The sequence below is a fragment of the Orcinus orca genome, chromosome 5, assembly GCF_937001465.1.
Source record: "Orcinus orca chromosome 5, mOrcOrc1.1, whole genome shotgun sequence".
Lineage (NCBI taxonomy): Eukaryota > Metazoa > Chordata > Mammalia > Artiodactyla > Delphinidae > Orcinus > Orcinus orca.
In genome coordinates this window covers 105,154,631-105,177,124 of record NC_064563.1, presented here as the reverse complement: position 1 = coordinate 105,177,124, position 22,494 = coordinate 105,154,631, and the positions used below count along the sequence as shown (strand labels likewise).

General features: G+C 34.1%; 1 pseudogene; it reads right to left on the bottom strand.

The window, feature by feature from the left end:
• Window positions 1–7,899: 7,899 nt before the first annotated feature.
• Window positions 7,900–8,850, bottom strand: LOC101289899 (transcription initiation factor IIB-like; annotated as a pseudogene).
• Between the last annotated feature and the right edge of the window lie 13,644 nt (window positions 8,851–22,494).

The following is a 22,494-nucleotide window of genomic DNA, read 5'->3' as shown; positions in this document are numbered from 1 at the left end:
AGCCACCATAGGCCTGCTCAGTCTTTCTCATGCTGATATTGATTTTCTGACCTCTCTCGAAAATATGTTGGGCCAACCCAGGTAATTCAGGAAAATCTCACCATGGTAAAGTCAGATGATTAGCAACCTTAATTCCATCTCTCATCTCACTTTTTCTTTACCATGTAATGTAACATATTCAAAGCTTCTGGGGATTAGGACATTGACTTCTTTGGGAGCAGGAATGGGGATCGTTGTGCCTATTACAGGCTATGGACCAAGAACTGTCTGACTATACATCCTACGTAGAGACGTGTTAAACAAAGTTAGTAAAAAGGAAAGTACTTAACAATTGGGCTTTTTTTTCATTATAATTATTATTTTCATTATCATATAGTGAGTGGACCAGTACTAGGTTGTGGAGATTTGACAAGGAATTCAGAATTTGATGAGAGGGTCAGGATAGAGACATCACCATTTCCAGTTGGCTACATGGCTATGTAAAACAGGGAAGCAGCATTTGGACAGGGTATTATAGCTTGTAAGAAATCAAAGATGGTCTGAATTTTTGAGCAAAGGTTTCACTGCAGATAAATATGTAGTACAGTAAATACAAGCAGAATCTGCAAATAGCAACTACGAATTATAGGGCAGTTTTTGCATGAGGGAGTCTAGAAGTTCCTTCACAGATACCACAACAATGCTCATGAAGGTAGCTAAGCACATTGGCAGACTCAACTTCGCTATTTAACATTGTTTTCACCATCACTCCCTCAAAGAATTGGGTGCCTGATGGTCAGAAATACTGTGTGCTTGGTGGCTGCCTATTAGGTATGGGTCCTGGTGCCCATATGGTGACTGAAGAGATACTGAGGCACAACTTTCTCTCTCAATTTAGTGTTCATAGTTTGTAAACCGGAACTTCTGCTTTTATCCATATGCCATAGTTCTGGGCTTTGGCCACCTTTACTACCATCCTGAACTATTTGTGGAGTCTTGCCACAAATGAATTGATTCTCTAGAGATCAGCAGTCCAGATGACATCTTATAATCATAAAATTCGACAGAGGATCTAATTTCATATTGGTTTGCAAAAAATTCTATAAATGGTTTGCTTTATCTATTCTTCTTTAAAGATATGGATATCATATCAAAGCCTCATTAATTTTTACTAAAACATCACTGACGTCCCTCTATACTATTTTTTAAATATAGCATACTACTTTCGTGGTGCATTCTGAAAAGTTTAGAGTATATGTAAAAGTATAAACCAATTATAAGTTGAAAGGACTATTAAAAATTAGAAAAAAACAAGTTAAAAAAAAACCTTTTTCACAGAATTTCTAAAATACCCTTTTTATCTAGCAGTTGGTAAATTGTTGCTTATTCAAACAATCTACAGAAAAAAATATATTTTTTGCTTGGAAAGTATGAGAAATTCTAGCCCGAAAAGGTACTTGTCGTGAAGTTATATACAAATGAAAGTATGAGCTAAGAATAACAGTACCATCTGAACCATAATTATAGTGCAGTGTTATAATCTGAATCTACAGTAACTTGGTAGAAATAATTATTTTTTAAAAATTGAAAACTACTCTTAACACTTTAAAACTAGCCTAACTCTTAAGAATATTAAGATGCCAACTCTTTTAAAGTTACTCTTCCTAAAGTTGTTTTCTTTTAGATTTATGAGCAAGAGTTGAGCCAATTTGAGCAACAGTTTATAGGAGTATCTGAATTACACATATAAAGTTAATTTTAAAGGCATCTGAAATGTTTAAAATCCTAAACTTATCAGTAACTTGGGTGGCTGCCAAATCCTCTAATATAGTTAGAAAAATTTTGATATATTAATGCTTACCTCCTATGTCACCAACCAAATATCTAAGTGGTAAACAATTACAATCAATAATAACAAAATTAACAATGGTGATAATAACTGAATATATAATAAATATATGTTTCAGACACACTTAAAATATATTACCTACGTAAAATCTCAAAATAATTATAGAAGGTAGATATTTTGATTTACAAATTAGGAAACAAGTTCAGAAACATTAAACATTACTTAAACATTCAATTTTTTATCTTTTTTTAAAAAATATATGTATTAGTTTTGAGCACTATACCCCTAAAAATATGGTACACTCAAAGTGCTTTTTTCAATTTGTTTTCAATTTTTATCTTTAAAAATAATACTTTGGGGCTTCCCTGGTGGTGCAGCGGTTGACAGTCCGCCTGCCAATGCAGGGGACACGGGTTCGTGTCCCGGTCCGCGAAGATCCCACATACACTTTGGGACTTTGGACTTTATGTTTACTTTTCACAGTTTTAGAAAAGGTTTCCCACGGCTAAGAGAGATGGTACAAAGTAGAAAACATCAAAATGTTGGCCTTAGAAATGTCTTTAGAGAAAAAATTAAAAGACTGAACAAAAAAAAACTTCACAATTTAAAATTTGGTATTCACACACTTAGTGCTAATCTAACAGAATCTAATTCTCCAAATTCAGTTGTTACAGCTGTCTCTATTATCAGGTCCTTTATATTCAACTGAACCATTGTCTTCAAAGAGTTTTAAATGGCATAACATAGACAGTTCCTGCACTTCACCTAGTTGGGTGCTTCCAATTCTATGAACTATGAACCTTTGATTTCTAGAGATTCTAGTCAACCCAAGGAATTAAGAATGTTTAATATGAAAAGGTCAGCAGATAATGAGCAATTCTAAGTTTACCAAAAATCGAAGGCTCCTATTTATTTCCCCAAATGGAAAAGGCAACCAATGATAGTTAACACAAATATGTACTTTTAGGAGAATGTCTCTTGTAATCATGTCATAATTCTCACCAAATTCAGGCATATTTCCTTAATCAGTATATATAATTATTATATCCATTTTGGGAATAATTTCTTGTCATTTTCTTCATATCATTTAACTCTTTTCAGTCTCACAATGGTTTTTAGCATACTAAGATTGCTTCATGTTAATCATATTTCTTTCAGTAGTATCTTGAGTTTGCCATTTTCATCTGAAAGTAGTGCTACCCAGTAGTGTTCCACAATTTAAAGCCTCAACTAGTGCAGAATCACACAGCTTCTGCTCCTATATAAAAAACGTTCACATTAGTAACATTGCACCTTTCAATATTCAATTTAACTCAATAGTTCATTTACTATTACAATGAAATATTTATTATATAATCACCCTGTGATATATTAAAATTTTAGATGTCTGGACTTTATCATAAACCAGGAATTCTCACTCTGGCTGCACATTAGATTCATTTGGGAACCATTTAAAAATTGCCCTGTCCTCACTCCTGAAACAATTGATTCAGAACCTCTGGTGGTAGGGCCCAAGCATGGGTATCTTTACAATGCTCACAGTTGAGTCTAAGAACGTTGAGATTTGAGAACTGGAAACTTCATGAATTAAACTTACATGGAATAGGGATTAGGATTTTCTTTTAAATTAATTCCACCATATTGTCTTTTGTACATTAAAGTTGTGAAACAAATCTCTAAATAGTATCTTATTTAGTTTTTCTGTCCTGCATATTTGATGAATTTTCAAAATCTGGAAAGAACACATAAAATCATTTTTCTATCCTAATAAAACAACAGCTAATTAATAGGATGATCTTTTTATATTTTTATAAAGTACACCTGGTGTTGTATGCCCTCATAAAAATGGGAATACTGTTAATTGATATTCTAAGATACATGCTTAAATTGTTTAAAATATTACCAATTCCATTATATATTTGAGATTTATATAATTTATGCCATTATAACCACAATATAGCTAACATTCTCAGATAATACAATAGCGTAAAAAACTTTAAGAGATAGTGTAATATAGTGGTTCATAATCTCAGGAGCTAGACTGTTCAAATGTCACCTTCAACTGTTTACTAGTTGTGAGAATTAAGTCAAGTTACTTAGCCAAGAAATGGAGATATGGATACTCAAAGTTAGCTTTGAGTATTAAAGATTTTATAGGTAAAGCAATTAGAAAACTATGTGGCCCATTATAAGTATTACAACCATACTTGTTTTGTTACTTCAAAACTAAAAGGTATTAATATTAAAAACACTAATAAAGTTTCTATTATTACCTTTTCTCCCTAGAGATACGACTTATGGGTCTGGGAATCAAAAGGTTAAAGTAGGAATGGGCCTAAGTTACTACCACTCCTAATGACCAACTTAGAGAATTTGTGTCTTCTGTTTCTACAAGTTAAGTCTATGTGGGTCTAGAAGTCCTACTGACTTTCACCAGGAGAAACAGAAAGTTCCATTACACGTCAAGCCATGGCTACTGTCCTTTTGCCTTGAGCTCTTTGTGCTAAGAGACGATCTGGAAAGGACAGAAAATCTATCCTGGCAGGGGGCAAAGGACTCTATTCTTCTGAAAGAGGTAGGATTGCTGTTATAAAATGGAGCAGAAAATAACACATTTGGTTTCCGGATCATTTACTAGGGCCTCTATTGGTGTTCTCCTCCTTAAATTTAACAAGTGAAGCAGTCTGAGCCTATGAAAAGTATGGTGACCAAGGGCACCAGAGAAGCAGACCTCTCAGAGATGAAGGTCTGAGTTATCCCACCACCTAAATCACTTCCATGAGGAAAGATGCTATTTAAAGGTGACGAGAATTTATAATAGGTAGTGGAGGATATAGGGAAGCTCCAGTTTCAGGGATGGTTTTTTTTTTTTTTTTTTTGGTGGTACACGGGCCTCTCACTGCCGTGGTCTCTCCCGTTGTGGAGCACAGGCTCCGGACACGCAGGCTCAGCGGCCATGGCTCACGAGCCCAGCCGCTCCGCGGCATGTGGGATCTTCCCGTACCGGGACATGAACCCGTGTCCCCTGCATCGACAGGCGGACTCTCAACCACTGCGCCACCAGGGAAGCCCCAGGGATGGTATTTTTTAAATTACCTCTTATAACTTTCTTCAGGAGATGGAAACTACCAGAATCCTGGAGAGTTGGGGTGAATTTACTTTATAGATGGGGTAAAGTCCTTTATGGTAGAAGTGAGTATAAGTGATGGAAACAGTAGACTAACTTTAGACACCCCTGGAAAAAGGAAGTGTGGTTGGTCCCACCAGAGATAACGAAATGCAGGTATTGGGGAGAAAAAGTGGTCACCTTAATAAATCGGAGTGATATTTTTAAAGAGTTGCTAGGCAGTCACAAACAGATGTCCATTGTATCAAAGGGCAGAAATATTGCTTACAGGACTGAAATGAAACACCATATGTAGAAGAATCCCATGGTTTACTGAAAATATCCTAGAATAAAGATGGAAAATGATAGCAAATAAATCTTGACCCAGACTGGAATATTTATTATAAATAAAAAACTATGACTGCATTAATATCTAAATTATTCATAAGAATTTCTATGAAGAGATACATAGAAAATTCACGATCCTACAGCAAATTAATTTTAAGTATGACTGGTGTATTTATCATTTATCTGGGGAGACAGTTAAGTACATAAATATACCTTTAAAAAAAAAAAACCTCATTTTTAAGCAGAGAACTTCAAGAATCAGTAATATCTGCAAGTTTTCTACCAGTAAATTTTATGACCTGTATCAACATAAGGCTTTATGACTTTATGTTAAGGTATATGTAGCATTACTACTAACTACCTCTAGCCAATCAACCCCTGTTGGTACACAATTCCTATTTTTTTTGAAACTTATCCATTAAGTCTTCTTTTGCCCCACGAAGTGTCCCATACCTTACTTTTTTCATGCCTTTGAAAATACACTCTGCATAAGTTGAATTCAACATTCAATGACAATCACAGATTTTGGTGATTATTTAAATATCATATTTTTATGAAAGTCATCATAAAGACATTTAAGTGAATATAATTAGTAAAATGTTTCATATCTATTAAGTAATTTATTCAGTTACCCCTTGTGATATACAGTCATGTAACAAAAAGAAAAACTGGCACAAACACTTTACATCAGGGAAACCCTGGTGCACAGTACTAAAACTAATTTTACTTTATTTGTTCTTGCACAGATTAAGCTACCATATGTGTTTTGAAAGGTAAAAATACTATAAAATGCAATTTATAAATTTAGTCATTCTTTTGAAACTGGAAACACATATCAGCATATAACAAAAGTTATCATTGGATGATTAAATAAAACCTTATCTTTGCTTCCAAGATCACATATACTTTTATTCCCAAAGGTTGATCTATGAATATATATGGGTATTTCATTAGGGCAGTGCTATCATATGTGGATAAAACATTAGGTTCATGAGTTACTTGGATTCGTTTTTTTTTTCCCTTCAGTGTGATTATTTCAATCATTTGAAATTAACCTAGGCTGATTTGATTTTTTTTATAATACCATTTTTTCTTATCCTTCTTGATTTTATCTATTTTTGAGAATGTGAAAAACTTACCTAAAAGTTAAAACTAAGCAAAATTTATACTCTTAAATGTGTCTTTTCCCCATACATTCTATGCTATCTCAACTACCCACCCTTTCCACCCATTCTATCCTATCCTTTTTAATCATCAAGCTTATTATTGTCTGGTTTAATTGTCCTGTATTTGTTTTACAGAAATGATCAAAGATATGACTACTTTCTTATTTTTCTTCTAATAAAAAGCTAACACACTATAAATTCCCTTTTGTGCTTTACTTTTTTTTTAAACTAACAATATATTCTAGAAATTATTCCCTACCAGTTCAAACAGATGTTTTTATAGATGAATATTTCTACAGTACATAGATATACCATAGTTTATTCAATCAATATCTTGTGAATGGGTGCTTAGGCTGTTTGCAATATTTTGCAATTACAAATATTGCTGTGATGAATATATTGGAAATACCTATTTTCATATTGTTAGAGGCACGTTTTCAGGATAAATTCCCAGAATTGGAATGCTAGTTAAAATCTAAATGTACATATAGTTTTGTTACATATTCACAAATTCCTCTTCAAACTTGCATTCCCATCAGTAACATATGAATATCTGTTTTCTAAAGTATTGTCGACAGAATATGTTTCCATATATCACTTTCATATATATATATGTCATTTCAGTGCAGGGCTTACTTGTATTTCTCTAATTATGAGGTAGTTGGCACATCCTGTCATAGGGTGTAGAACCATTTCTACATCTTTATTTGTATTGCCTGTTCTTACCTTTTCTCCATTTTTCCTATGGGGTTCTTGAGTTTTTTTTTTTCCCCTAAAAAATTTAGGACTTATTTTTATATTAGAGATGTTAGTTCTTCATCTGTGATATATATTGCAAATATTTTCTCCAGTTTGTTAGTTATATTTTTATTCTGTTGTTTTGCCACACAATAGCCTCTTAATTTTATGTAATCATTTATCAATAATTTCCTTTATCACATCTTTATTTTGAGTCACTTTTAGAGAACACTTCCCTATATTCAAGTTATAAATGACTCTATTCTTGCTTTCTTTGGAAAATTGTATGGCTGTCTTATTTCTTTTTGCTGTTGTCAATAATTTGTCCTAATATTATGTCCCCTATTTATTGTGTATATAAAAGCTATTGATTTCTAAATATTAATTTTATTACATGCTACCTTTTAAATTATTTTATTATTTTAGTCTTAGGGTTTTTTTGTTTTAGTTTTGAAAAACGTTTTATTCAAGAATTACATAATTTCAAATATGTTCCAAAATACAGTTTCCTAGATTGCTACAAAAGAAAGCATATCCAGTAAGAAATTTAAATCATTAAATATATTTCACTAGTACATACAGAAGGCCAAGCAATTAATATTTAGCCCTGGAATGTGTACCATGTCTTTCATTTTTTCTTATTGAAGGCTCAATCCAGCACTTTGTATAGGCTATGTACAACAGGCAAAGTTCAGTGTTCATAGAAGTCTGACATTAGCTGCTTCAATTTATAGCTGTGGTAGTTTGTCCACAGGGGTGTCAAATTTGAAGTCTGTAGGAAACAGATCTGGGGCCTAAGGATAGATTAGTCTGTAGGACTGTCTGTAACACCATTAATATCTCCAATTTCTTTTTGGGTCCTTTACTTAGCTGATGCCTGTGAGGCCATGTAAATGGCGGCTGCTGCCACAGATATCGGGCTCCTTCCAGGAACCAAGTCCAACTCCACAGCTTTATGGGCTATATGTGTAGCTGCCATCTGTACTTGTTTAGGAAGGCAAAGGTTGGAACAAAACCTGGACATGAAGTCCCCAGTTGTAATCAAATCCACACTGGTTTCTAAAGCTTTCAAAATAAGTTTAAAACATCGACCAATTTCTTTCTTAGAAATTTGTGATATAGCACGTATTTCTTTAAATGTCCTAGGAACTCCTTCCTGTCTGCAGGCAATATAGAGACAAGCAGAAGCTATGGCATCATTAGCCCTTCCCTTCAGGCTCTTCTGTTCATATGCTTGCTTGAATAGATTATTTGTTCAACCAACTATATTTCGAGGGAGGTTGATTCTGTCTGCCATGGTAGTGATTTCTTTGAATGCATTCATCATCGCCCGATCAGAACTACTTATGGTTCTCCTATTCTGGTACTTAGAATTACCACATTCATCCAAACTTGCAGCTCCTGTACCCTTGCCATTCATAGTAGACAAATCTCCATCACTCAGAAGAGGATTCTGAGAATCTCCACCTCGAGATGGATCTTTTGTTGCTACAACCAGACCACATTCAGGACAGATCATATCACCAGCTCTGTAGTCCTCCACTAAGATCGCATCTGGATGGTTTGGACATGTGACTCTTGGAAGAGCATCCAAACGGCTGGTAGACGCCATCTTCACGGACACTGCGGTTCCAGCCACCAGGTACAACAGACGCAGTGCAGACACGAAGAGATTGTATAGTCCTAGTTTTTAATATTGAGTTTCTGGGATTTAACATAAATTCTTAGGATATATAAACTTATTTCATATAAACTGAGACTGTTTATTTCTTGTTTTATAATTCTTATTATTCTAATTGATATATTTTGTCTAACTGTATTGGCTAATGCCTCCAGAAAGTGTTGATCCTTAACAGGCACTGGTTCCTTGTTCCTCATCTTAGTGGAAATGCAGTTAGTATTCACATGTTACATAAGATGATGGCTTTAAGATTTAGAATAGATTATATATATTCTGTTAGAATATATTTAGAGTATATATCTTATCCTTACACACACACACATTTCTACTTATTTGAAGATTTTTTTCCAGAAATAGGATTTAAATTTTGTCAAAAACTTTATATCTATGAATATGGTAGATTATATTCATAATTTGACAATATTAAACAAATCTTGCATTTCTGGAATAAATTACACTTGGTCATGGTAAATCATTTTCATAATATGATATTGGGTTTATTAACTTATATTTAATACTATGCATTGATATTTCATAAGTAATATTCTTTTTCTGGTACTGTTTTTACTAGGTTTGCTTATGAATGTAACACTCCATAAAAATTATAGGAAGATTTCCTTTAATTTCAATACTCTGAACCAATTTATGGAACATCGCAACTATTGGGTTTCTGAAGATTTTGTAGATTTTTCCCTTTGAATTCATATGGCCTGACTTTGGCAGGGGAGTGGGGGTAGCTCCTTTCCTACCCACTTTTTCTCTTTTACTGTTGTTTTCTACAGACATTAGTAAACTTAAGCTTTTTATCTCTAAAGAGGATGGCTTTGGTAAATTGTATTTCCCTATAAATGTATTTATTTGAAGAAGGGTATGAAAGCACTCATAATTTTTCCCTTTTCCCCATTTCAATACCTAGTTTCACCTTGCCATTTCTGTTTTGTAAATTTGTTTTTCCTTACTTTTCTTAAGTTAGCTAATGTTCTTTGGTAAAATTTTTCACACAAAATCAATTTTCTCCATGTCATTCATCCCTGTTTTTATATTAAAATCCCTCATCTTACTTAGCATTGGGGGTTTTTTAGGTTACTTTTTCTAGTTTTTTTTTAAAGAAAACTGGGAATCTAATTAATTTATTTTCATTTATGTTCATTTTCACTGATAAAAACATTTAGGGCTATGACTGTTTGGTCTGATTGCTGCTTTAAATGACTCCCATGTATTTTGATATGTAGAATATTCATCAGTAATATTTCTAAGAATTTTTTTATTTTTAGTGTTAGGTTACACTTTAGCCCAATAATTATCTAATACAAAGCTTTAAAACTTCAAGATGGAATGGGCTTTTATGTTGTTAATAACTTGTAGTGTTATATCACTGTGATCAGAAAGTCTGTTTGTAATACTTCTGCTTTAAGGAACATAGTGGTATTTTCTTCATGACAATACATAAAGTTTCATGAACAAATGAGAAGAAGTTATATTCTCTATTTTCATGGTGAAAGTCTATAAATATATATTTAATATTCATAACATCTATTTATTGATTATATCATTCAGTTCTTATATATCTTTAATCATTTCTCCCTACTTTATCTTTCTTATAATGAGAATGCTGTTAATTTCTGTTATTCATAGTATTTCTATCTATATCTCATTGCTTTTCAAGTTTTTTATTTATAAAGGTGATTGCTATAATATTTGGTGCATTAAAATCTATGTTATATTTTTAATTGTCTCTTTTATTATTAAAAAGTTTGTTGTTACTTTCAATATTTTGTTTAAATTCTAATTTTAAAAAATTATCATTAAAACAACCCCAGATTTCCTAGTTTCCAATTCTCAGAATACATTTATTCACACTTTTCTATTTAGCCTTTTAGATTCATTTTTTTAATATTTAGGGGTTTTGATTTGTTAGCTAAATTTATTTTTTTCTCTCTTTTACAGGCAAGTTATATCCATGTTGATTTATTGACATAAAAGATAAGTCTTTGGTATTGACTTTGTCATATTATTTTATGGTACAATTATTAAGTGTATTATGATATATCTTTTGCAGTTATCTATATGACTTTTTTCACTCTTTTATTTATTGAAATTTCTTACTTGTGTTTAGGATGGCTTAACGTTTTGTTCTAATAGGTACCTTTGTATGTATACCTCTTAAAACATTCTGTTTTCTAATTTAACTTTTAACAAAACAATTTGTCCATTTAAAATAATGTAATTTACCTCCAATGTTTTACCTAAATGGCAACAACTTCAATACTTCTTTCTTCCTATTTTCTCCTATATTTAATATATAATTCTTGTTTTGTCATAACATGTAACACAAAAAATGACATATTGTATAGCATATAGCATAAATATATATATATATATATATATTTACTTTTTTTCCCACCCTTGTTTTTGTTTTCAATTAAAGCAAATGCTCATGTTTCATCTTTTTGCTGAAGTCTCACCAGTAATTTCTTGCTTCAATGGAACTCTTTGTCTGGTTGACTGCTTGAGGAGGTCTCATGGGTAGAGAATTTCTTGATCATTTGAGTGAAGAAAACATTGTTTTATTGCCTTGACACTTGGAAGACAGCCAAGCAAGATTTCAAGTCACTGAAACAATCTTTTTACAAACAAATTTTATAAAATCCTTCCTCACTGGTGAAATCTGAGTCAGTTTAATTCTCTTGTCCTTTTTAGTTATCTATTATTGTGGCCAGGAGGCCCTGAGGAAATTTTCTTTAACTATAAAGTGTAACAGAATGTCTTTGAAATGTCTAAGAATTGATTGTGGTAGGTCAATTTTCCCTAGTACTTCCTTGGCCCATTGAATATGTAGATACAGGTAGTCTTTGGTTTGGGGGGGGGGCGGGGAAGGAGGATTATAGTTTTTGATATAAGTTCTATCCCATTATTTCAGTTGGACTCTCTTTAGAGATTCCAGTTAAATATATGCTGGATCATTTTTGCCTGTCTTCCATTTCAGGGCTGACCTCTGTCCATTTTTTATTTCTTTCCTTACATCATTCCTTTGGCTGTTTTGCTGCTTTTCTTTAATTGCCCTTATTAAGTTTTCATTCAGATATATTTGATTGTACTTGATTGTAAGAAAACTTACAATTTATTCATTATTTCATATATACTTTTATTTTTTCTTCTATTTATTTTCTGAGTTCAGTCAGCTCTCATTACTTTCCCCCTATTTATATTCCTAATTTCTTTTAATATTCCCCAAATGCTTGGTGGAATATATCTAATTGGTTGTGTAGTTTTAATTTGTAAATTGAATTGATTTCTTTCCTAGTTTCTGGTTACTTTTTATAGGTGAAAATTATTTGATTCTTTGTGACTTATGGTTTAAGGTGTTTAAAAAACACCATCTTCATGAGTATACTTTAACAAAACATGGCTTCTTTTTCTTTTCAGAAAAACTTGCATTTATTTCTAAATATTTTGAAAATAAACAATTGTGACAAATTTACATATAGTTTCTTTTCAATTTCTGTGATTATACTAGTAACGATTCCAATAGATTTCCTGAAAATGTCATTTGCACTTTCTGTACAATTACTTACAATGGCATTTTCAGTTGAAATAGTTGGGTTAGATTAAGAAATATCAATGAATTATTTTTAGTCCAAAATCATGGTTCTTTATGGATGATTTTCTAAAGCAGGAGCTGTGGAATGGCAGGGTTCTAAGCTTATGTTTTTGATGTTCCTCATGTTACTTCCTGTATTTTCATGTTACTAAATTTACATATTTTTTTTCAAATAAATATTCATTCTTCCTTTTTACGCTCTGCTCCCCTGAAACTTACATTTCTCCAGATCAGGGATGAATCTCTTCCAGTCCTAATTGACACTGGAGCCACACTTTCAGGGCTCAACACCACTACTATAAAATAGCCCCTGCCTTGGAGTACTAAAATATATAGTTCTAACAGTGGGGATCTCTAATGAACCTAAAGAGGTTCATGTCTCTGAACCTAATCCCTTTTGTTTAGGCACTCTGAGAGATACAAACTCTTTTTTTCCTTATTTCCTCTACTTCTATACATTTATTAGGCTGAGACTTCTTAGGGAAGTATCATGCCAGAATTTCTTTCTCCAAAAAGGGGGAATCATTCTTGAATTTGACAGTAGTCATTAAAAGTAACCAACCAGTTGAGTTAAATTACTCTTTGACATTTTATTTGTTCTGCCTCTGAAGGTAATAGAGCTGATTATGAGGGGGGGGGAAGCCTGATTATTTGTCCCTATTTATTTAGCTAGTATCCTTCTTATGGACAAAATTTCCAACTGTTAGCTGGTAATATTCACAGAGCACATCCCATCAAGATTCAAACAGATTCCTCAAAAACTCTTCTCAGAACTAAGCAATACCCTATAAGATGCCCTTCAAGGTATTAAGCCCATAATAGAAGATTACAAGACTCAAGGCTTCATTATCCCTTGTATGAGGCCTTGTAACACTTCCCTTTTACTGGTAAGAAAACCTAAGGACTAGGAGTGGAGGTTCCTTCAGGACTTTCAAGCAATAAGCAGACCTGTTAACCCTTGATACCCTGTTGTTCCTAACCCTCATAATTATTAACATCCATTCCCATCAGAAGTAAATTCTTCACTATAATTGATTTATGCAGTACCTTCTTTAGTATTCCAGTTGATAAATTTAGCCAATACTTTTTGCCTTCATTTAGGAAGAAAAACAATTCACCTGGACAGCAATCCCTCAGGGTTTGACTCAGAGGCCTTCTCATTTCTTGAAAATCATGAAGACTGATCTGTATGATAGAAAGTTCCCTAGGGGTCCTATTTGTTGCAATATGAGGATAATTTGTGTCCTTCTCAAGCTTCCTCACAGCAAGAAAGCACCTAATTGCTAAAGTTTTTAGCCTTAAAGGGACAAAGAAAACTTGCAGTTTGCCCAACCTAGGTTTAATATTTAGGGCAGCTGACATCCGAACAAGGCCTGCACTTAGATCCAGATAGATTTAAGGGTGTCCTAAACTTCCCAAAATCCAAATTAAGTGCCAAATGTGAGGATTTCTCAGGCTACTTGGTTATTGTTGAAATTAGATTCCAAGTATCTCTGTTGTGGCCAAACTTCTGTATGTTTTACTCAACAATAACAACCTTGACCCAACTTGATGGGCAGAACAGGATGACATAGCCTTTAAGGCCTTAAAGGAGAGTTTGATGAACCTACTTGCCCTTGGGCAGCCCAATGATCTTATTTCCTTTTTCTTTTGTGTATATGAAAAGGAAGGGAATGCCCTTGAAGTACTCACCCAAAAACATAGGGACCACCATCAACTCATAGGGTATTACAGCCAGTAACTGGACTTTGTGGCACATCGATACCCCCTTGCCTTAGAGGCATTAGAGCCACAGCCCTTTTGGTTAAGACAACTGAGAAAACTGTTGTGGGTTCCCCTTTAACCATTTTTGTACCTCATGCAGTAAAAGCTCTTTTTTTTTTTTTTTTTTTTTTGCGCTACGTGGGCCTCTCACTAAGTGTGGCCTCTCCCATTGCGGAACACAGGCTCCAGACGCGCAGGCTCAGCGACCATGGCTCACGGGCCCAGGTGCTCCGCGGCATGTGAGATCTTCCTGGACCAGGGCATGAACCCGTATCCCCTGCATCGGCAGGCGGACTCTCAACCACTGCGCCACCAGGGAAGCCCAGTAAAAGCTCTCTTAAATTCTCATCATACTCAATATTTCTCAGCCAGTTGCCTCAGCTCCTATGAAGCCTTTGTTAACTCTTCTTCATGTAACTTTTATGTTGTAATACCTTAACCTTGTTACCTCCATCACTGATGAAGTCCCTCCCAACTGCTTCAAGTTGACTGACCACCTCCTGAGTATTCATGATGATCTGCAGGAAGCTACTTTGGGTAACACTGACTTCTCATGGTTCACTGATGGTTCTTATTTAAAAGGTGACAATGGCAAACATTGTACTGGGAATGCTATTGCTACTCCTTTTGATGTTATTAAGGCAGCCTCTTTATCTACAGCTCCTTCAGCCCAACAGGCTGAATTATACACTGTGATACTGCAGAAATACAAAAAAATTTTAGAAAATAGTATGAACAGTTATGTGCAACAAAATGGACAATGTAGAAGAAATAAACAAGTTTCTAGAAACATATAGCCCACCAAAACTGAATCAAGAAGCAATAGATGATTTGAACAGACCCATCACTAGAAGTGAAATAGAATCTGTAATAAAAAAAATACTAAAATAAAAATAAATAAAAAATAATTTAAAAATAAATAAAAATTAAAAAGAAAAATAAACAAAACTCCTTGCAAACAAAAGTCCAGGACCAGAGGGCTTCACTGGGGAAATCTACTAAACATACAAAGAAGAACTTATATCTATCCTTCTCAAACTTTTCCAAATGATTGAAGAAAGGGAACACTCCCAAAGTCATTCTATGAAGCCACCATCACCCTGATATCAAAGTCAGACAAAGACAGAACTAAAATAATTACAGGCCAATATCTTTGATGAATATAGATGCAAAATCATCAACAAAATATTAGCAAACTAAGTCCAACAGCACATAAAAAGGATCATACACCATTATCAAATTGGATTCATCACAAGGTCACAAGGATGGTTCCACACAGACAAGTCAATCAATGTGATAAACCACAACAACAAAAGAAAAGACAAAAACCACATGATCATATCAATAGATGCAGAAAAAGCATTTGATAAAATTCAACATCCATTCATGATAAAAACTCTCACCAAAATGATAGAGAGAAAATATATCAACATAGTAAGAGCTATTTATGACAAACCTACAGCCAACACAATACTCAACAATGAAAAGCTGAAAGCCTTCCTGGTAAATTGAGGAATAAGACAAAGATGCCCACTTTCACCACTTCTATTCAACATAGTATTGGATGTCCTAGCTATAGCAATAAGAAAAGAAAAAGAAATAAAATATATCCAAATAGGAAGAGAAGATGTAAAACTGGCATTATGTGCAGATTACATGATACTCTATACAGAATACCATAAAGACTCCACACAAAAACTATTAGATCTTATAAATGAATTCAGCAAGGTAGCAGGATGCAAAATTAACATACGGAAATCCATTGCATTTCTTTACACTAACAATGAAATATCAGAAAGTAAAAAAAAAAAAAATCCTGTTTAAAATCGCACCGAGAAAAAAAAAAAAAACTCTAACCAAGGACGTGAAATGTATAATTCTCAGCATATAATTCTCTTATATGCTGAGAATTATAAAACACTGTAAAAAAAATCAAAGATGATTCTTTGGAAATTAAAAGAGATCATATGCTCTTGGACTGAAGAATTGATATGGTTAAAATGGCCATCCTACCCAAAGCAACACACGGATTTAACACGATCCCTATCAAATTACCCCTGACATTTTTCACAGAACTAGAAAAAATAATCCTAAAATTTATATGGAACTATAAAAGACCCAGAATTGCCAAAGCAATCCTGAGGAAAAAGAACAAATGTGGAAGTATAACCCTTCCAGACTTCAGACAATAGTGCAAAGCTACAGTAATCAAAACAACATGTTATTGGCACAAAAACAGACATATAGATCAATGGAGCAGAATAGAGAGTCAGAAATAAACCCACACATCTACAGTCAATTAATCTTCAACAAAAGAGGCAAGATTATACAATGGAGAAAAGGGAGTCTCTTCAGCAAGTGGTGTTGGGAAAGGTGGACAGCTGCACATAAATCAATGAAGTTAGAACATTCCCTCATACCATATATAAAAATAAACTTAAAATGGCTTAAAGACTTAAATATAAGACAAGACACCATAAAATTCCTAGAAGAGAACATAGGCAAAATATTCTCTGATATAAACCATCACAGTATTTTCTTAGGTTAGTCTGTCTCCCAAAGCAAAAGAAATAAAAGCAAGAATAAACAAATAGGACCTAATCAAACTTATAAGCTTTCAACAGTGAAAGAAACTGTAAACAAAATGAAGAGATAGCCTATGGACTGGGAGAAAATATTTGCAAACGATGTGACCTACAAGGGATTAATTTCCAAAATATATAAACAGCTCATACAACTCAATATCAAAAAAACATACATCACAATTTTAAAAATGGGCAGAAGACATAAATAGACATTTCTACAAAGAAGGCATACAGATGGCCAACAGGCACATGAAAAGATGCTCTACATCTTACTACATTACTAGAGAAATGCAAATCAAAACTACAAATGAAGTATCACCTCGCACTGGTCAGAATGCCCATCATCAAAAAGCTACAAATAGTAAATGCTGGAGATAGTGTGGGGGAAAGGGAACCCTCCTACACTGTTGGTGGGAATGTAAATTGGTGCAGCCACTATGGAAAACAGTACGGAAGTTCCTTAAAATAGTAAAAATAAAGTTACCATATGATCTAGGAATCCCACCCCTGGGCATATATCTTGAAAAGACAAAAACTCTTAATTCAAAAAGATACATGCACCCCAGTTAGTTCATAGCAGCACTATTTATAATACCTAAAACATGGAAGCAACACAAGTGCCCATCAACAGATGACTGGCTTAAGAAGATTTCATATACATATATATATGCTACCATGGAATATTAATCATAAAAAAGAACATGTTGCAGCAACATGGATGGATCTAGAGATTATCATACGAAGTGAAATAAGTCAGACAAAGGCAAATATCCTATGATATCACTTATATGTGGAATCTTAAAAATAGTACAAATGAACTTATTTACAAACCAAACAGACTCACAGACATAGAAAACAAATTTACAGTTACCAAAGGGGAAGGAGGCGATAAATTAGAAATATGGGATTAACTGATACACACTACCATATATAAAAACGATAAGCAATAAGGATTTACTGTACAGCCCAGGGAACTATATTCAAGATCTTGTAACAGCCTATAATGGTAATATAGGTAATATATATATAACTGAATCACGCTGCTGTATACCTGAAACTAATACAATATTATAAATCGATCATACTTCACTGAAAATGAATAAATTTTTAGAAAAGACAATTGGCAAAATTTGTAGAGACCCTCCAAATACCTTGGCCAAAAGCATTGCCATTGGTCTTTCTAAATTTCAGACCTACCACTTGCAGAACTTATAAATTCTCATCCTTTGAGATAGTCACAGGATTCCCGATGCACTTGGCTCCTGCTTCTTTTGACCCACAACTGATAAAAGGACAGATATTCCAATATTTCAAAGGCCTAATTGCTTCTATTAAAAATAACTATACTTTAACAGAGCAATCTTTTCACAATGCACTTTCTGGAGACAAAGTCCTTAAGCATCCCACCTTGCAACCTGGAGACTTCCTCTACTGGATAAAGCACCTCCAGATAAATTATCTTCAACCTCATTGGAGAGGACCCTATCAGGTACTACTAACCAACCCTTGTGTCACCAAACTCTAAGGAACAGTCTCTTGGATTCCCATGACAAACCTAAATAAAGCACTGAACATTGACTGGATCTGCACATCATCTGGTGATCTGAAAGTAAAAATTTCCCGGAATTGAAGCAGATGACACCTAACAAGACAACTTTCTCAAGATACCTGGAACAGGCCTGTTAGAAGTTTGTCACCAGATCTTAATGATTATATAATGCTTCAGATGATCTCCAATGTTTACGATCTTGATAACATATGGACTTTAGATAAAAAGTGCTATTCCTTCTTGTGACTCCAATAGGTTTCCAATCTGTGTACTTTCCCTCCAACTTGAAACATTACATCCAGAAAAGATCTTTCTTGGCATGGAGAGAGAAAAGGCCACTGAAACTAGAACACCTGACTCTTGATCAGCAGTGTTTTCAGAGAAAGATCTTGATCAAACGAAGAAAATATTTTTAAAAATAATAATAAACAGAAACCTCAGTTAAATAGAGTCACAAGACCAGAGAGACCTGAAAGCTCTCTCTGCCTGTGATGATAGCAGAACCCAACAGGGAGAAGAAAGACTCCTCTTCTTTCCTGGCAAGAACTCAGCCAATGAAAAGGCATGGACTCTTTTTTACTATGGCCCTCTCAACTTCTTTTTCTTCTCTATAAAAGCGTTCTCCTTCTCTTGCTGTGTGGAGCCTTACATGTGGCTTGCCAGGTGGCAGACCCCAAATTGTACTTCTCTGCTAATCCTGAATAAACCCATCTTTGCTACAGAGATATCTGGCAGTCTATTTATTTCAGGTCAACATTTCTAGCTTCCAATTTTTTATAAAAATAGATACACTGAATTTTACTCTTTTTTTTAACCAAAAGTCTATATTCTCCATTGCATCTTCTTAGTTCCTCCTGCTATATGAATAGTGCCAAAACTAGCAGGCTAGCCAATTTTTAATCCTACAAAAGAAATACAGCAGAGTTGAGAAACATATATTGTTTCTTCTACTTTGGCTCTTTGTTTCTTTAGCAGTAGATCTGCACCACCATTACGTGTGTGTATTTTAACTTTCATTGGCTTCTGCCTGTATATACGAATATCATCATTTCAACAGTCAGGTTTCTAATTTATCAAAGCAAGTAAACTTAACATCTGTGTACACAAATTACACATGGAACTCAGGCATGCAGGATAAAGAGAAAAGGATAATAGGAATCAAAGTTTATTAAAATATAATTTTATGCCTGATTTGGTTAAAATTGGTCTGATTTCATTTGCACTTCACATCAGCAGCTGCCAATTTGGTATAATTTGGAACCATAAATTATTGATGACAAAACATAATTAAATTTCTTAACAAGTTTAAGGAGTTTGAAGGTTTTTTTCTGTTATAAAGAGGGAGAAAACCCTTACGACATACAGTGAAGGATATTACGTAAAAGGAGTATGCTTTATGTAATGCTCTATGATGGCTTTAGTTTAGGAACAAAACAAAAATTTTATGGAGATGAAATGACATTTCTTCTCTTCTACTCATGAATTTGACAATATCCCCAGTGTTTTTCTTCTTCTTCCTCTTCCCCCCTCCTGTCTCCTCTTCTTCTCTCCCTTTTACTTCCCTCTTCCTCTTCCTCTTTTTCTCCTCCTCCTCCTTCTTCTCCTGCTACTTCTTGAGCTTCTCATTAACTGGAGTCCTAGTGTTCTGCCATGAACTAATGCTGTGTTCTGGCTAACACAGACCACAAAACAAGTATTAGCAGCCTCAGAAGAATTTGATGTAAAAAAACCACACCTGGAACAATTAGGTCAATTTCAAATTAATAATGCTTCCCCATTTTGAACTGTAGGAAGTTTATATTTAACTGGATTGTCATAAAAAGAGAGATAGAGTGAGGCAGATCTTCAGCAAAATTATAAAGGAAATGGTATGATGAAAGAATATGTGTACTGATATAGAATAAGATAGAAGAAATTGAAAAGAGTACATAAAATAAAGGAATAAAAACAATTTCATTTTAGACTATTAAATATAGTATAACCTCCTTGAAGTTAAATAGTATCAGTCAATTACATTTTATATCCAAGAAATCTAGCAATGATCTTTTTCACTCAGTGAACTACTGTAGGTTTAAATTAGTTAACATGAACTGGGTAAAATTGCAAATAAACACAATTACATTTAGAAGAATGCAAGTCCTGTGATTTTAAAATATCATCCTTCCATTCTATAAGAGAGGATGTTCAAGATGAGCTATGTTCCTTAAAGAGAAAATAAAAATTGCATTAGTGAAAAAGTCTATGAATTTTTTTTTTTTTTTTTTTTTTTTTTTTTTTGCGGTACACGGGCCTCTCATTGTTGTGGCCTCTCCCGTTGCGGAGCACAGGCTCCGGATGCGCAGGCTCAGCAGCCACGGATCACGGGCCCAGCTGCTCCACGGCATGTGGGATCTTCCCAGACCGGGGCTCGAACCCGCGTCCCCTGCATCGGCAGGCGGACTCTCAACCACTGCGCCACCAGGGAGGCCCAGTCTATGAATCTTTAAAAAAAATAGACATATTCAAATATAGATTTATAAAATCATACTCTGTCAGAAACAAAGGAAGCTCAAAAGTTATCTAATCTAAGCTCCACTTTTACATTTAAATAAATACATAAATCCAAGGAAATCTTAGAGAAATGCTTTTCTTGGAGGAAGAAAAGCTTGAGGAGCATAAGGTAGTTTTCCAAAGCAAATGTTATCTGGTCAGCTGCAAGAAGCTGAACACAGCTGTCTATGGTCAAAGAAAACGCTAACCCGTGACAGCCTCAGATATCCTTCAGATGCTTAGGTACTTCCAGAATTCTGGGCGAGTTCAGCATGCAATGGAGATGTTAGTAAAAGTGAAGTTGGTAACTTAATGCAATGTGAATACCAGAAGCCAGAGATAGAAGCAAGTCCTTCATGAGAGCAGAAAAAAGCCAATAATGAAAGGATTGAGTGGCTGATATTGTCCTGAGTTTGAAACAAATGAGTTCCCATTATCAGACATAGCAAGACAAAGTCAATTTCCCTGGGAAGTTGAACTTAAACAATAGAGCTTGGCTAGAGGCCAGTTTTATACTAACTGATGCTCTTTAGGTTACAAAAAAAGTATGGTTTAAAAGAGCCATTGTTCTTTCTGGGTTTTTAGGAGGCTTCTTTCTAATAAAGTGCAGGGACTCTAAGCTGTTGAGAGGAAGGAACTGGTCAAGGTCCAACAATTAGCAAATAACAGGTTTAGAACTAGAACCTGGATTTTCTAATACCTGAGTTGTTCTGTAATTCACTACAGTTCTTTAGTGTTGATGCTCTAGGAATACAAGAAGCAGGCAAACAATTTTCATATTTACTATAACAATTATAAATGTTTATGCACACAACATAGAAGCACCTCAAAACATAAGGCAAATACTAACAACCATGAAAGGGGAAATTGACAGTAACACAATGATAGTAAGGGACTTTAACACCCCACTTACACCAATGGACAGATCATCCAAACAGAAAATAAATAAGGAAACACAAGCTTTAGATGACACAATAGACCAGATAGATTTAAACTGATATTTACAGAACATTCCACCTGAAAGTGGCAGAATACACTTTCTTCTCAAGTGCACATGGAACATTCTCCAGGATAGATCACATATTGGGTCAAAAATCAAGCCTCAGAAAATTTAAGAAAACTGAAATCACATCAAGCATCTTTTCTGACAACAACACTATGAGATTGGAAATCAGTTACAGGAAAAAAAACTGTGAAAAACACAAATACATGGAGGCTAAACAGTGTGCTACTAAATAACCAAGAGATCACTAAGAAATCAGAGAAGAAATAAAAAAATAAATAGAAAAAATTACAATGAAAACACCACAACCCAAAACCAATGGGATGCAGCAAAAGCAGTTCTAAGAGGGAATTTTATAGTAATTCAAGCTTACCTCAAGAAACAAGAAAACTCTCAAACAATCTAACCTTACACCTAAAGCAACTAGAGAACGAAGAACAAAGAAAACCCGAAGTCAGTAGAAGGAAAGAAATCATAAAGATCAGAGCAGAAATAAAAGAAATAGAAATGAAGAAAACAATAGCAAAGATCGATAAAAATAAAAGTTGGTTCTTTGAGAAGATAAACAAAACTGATAAACCCTTAGCCAGACCCAT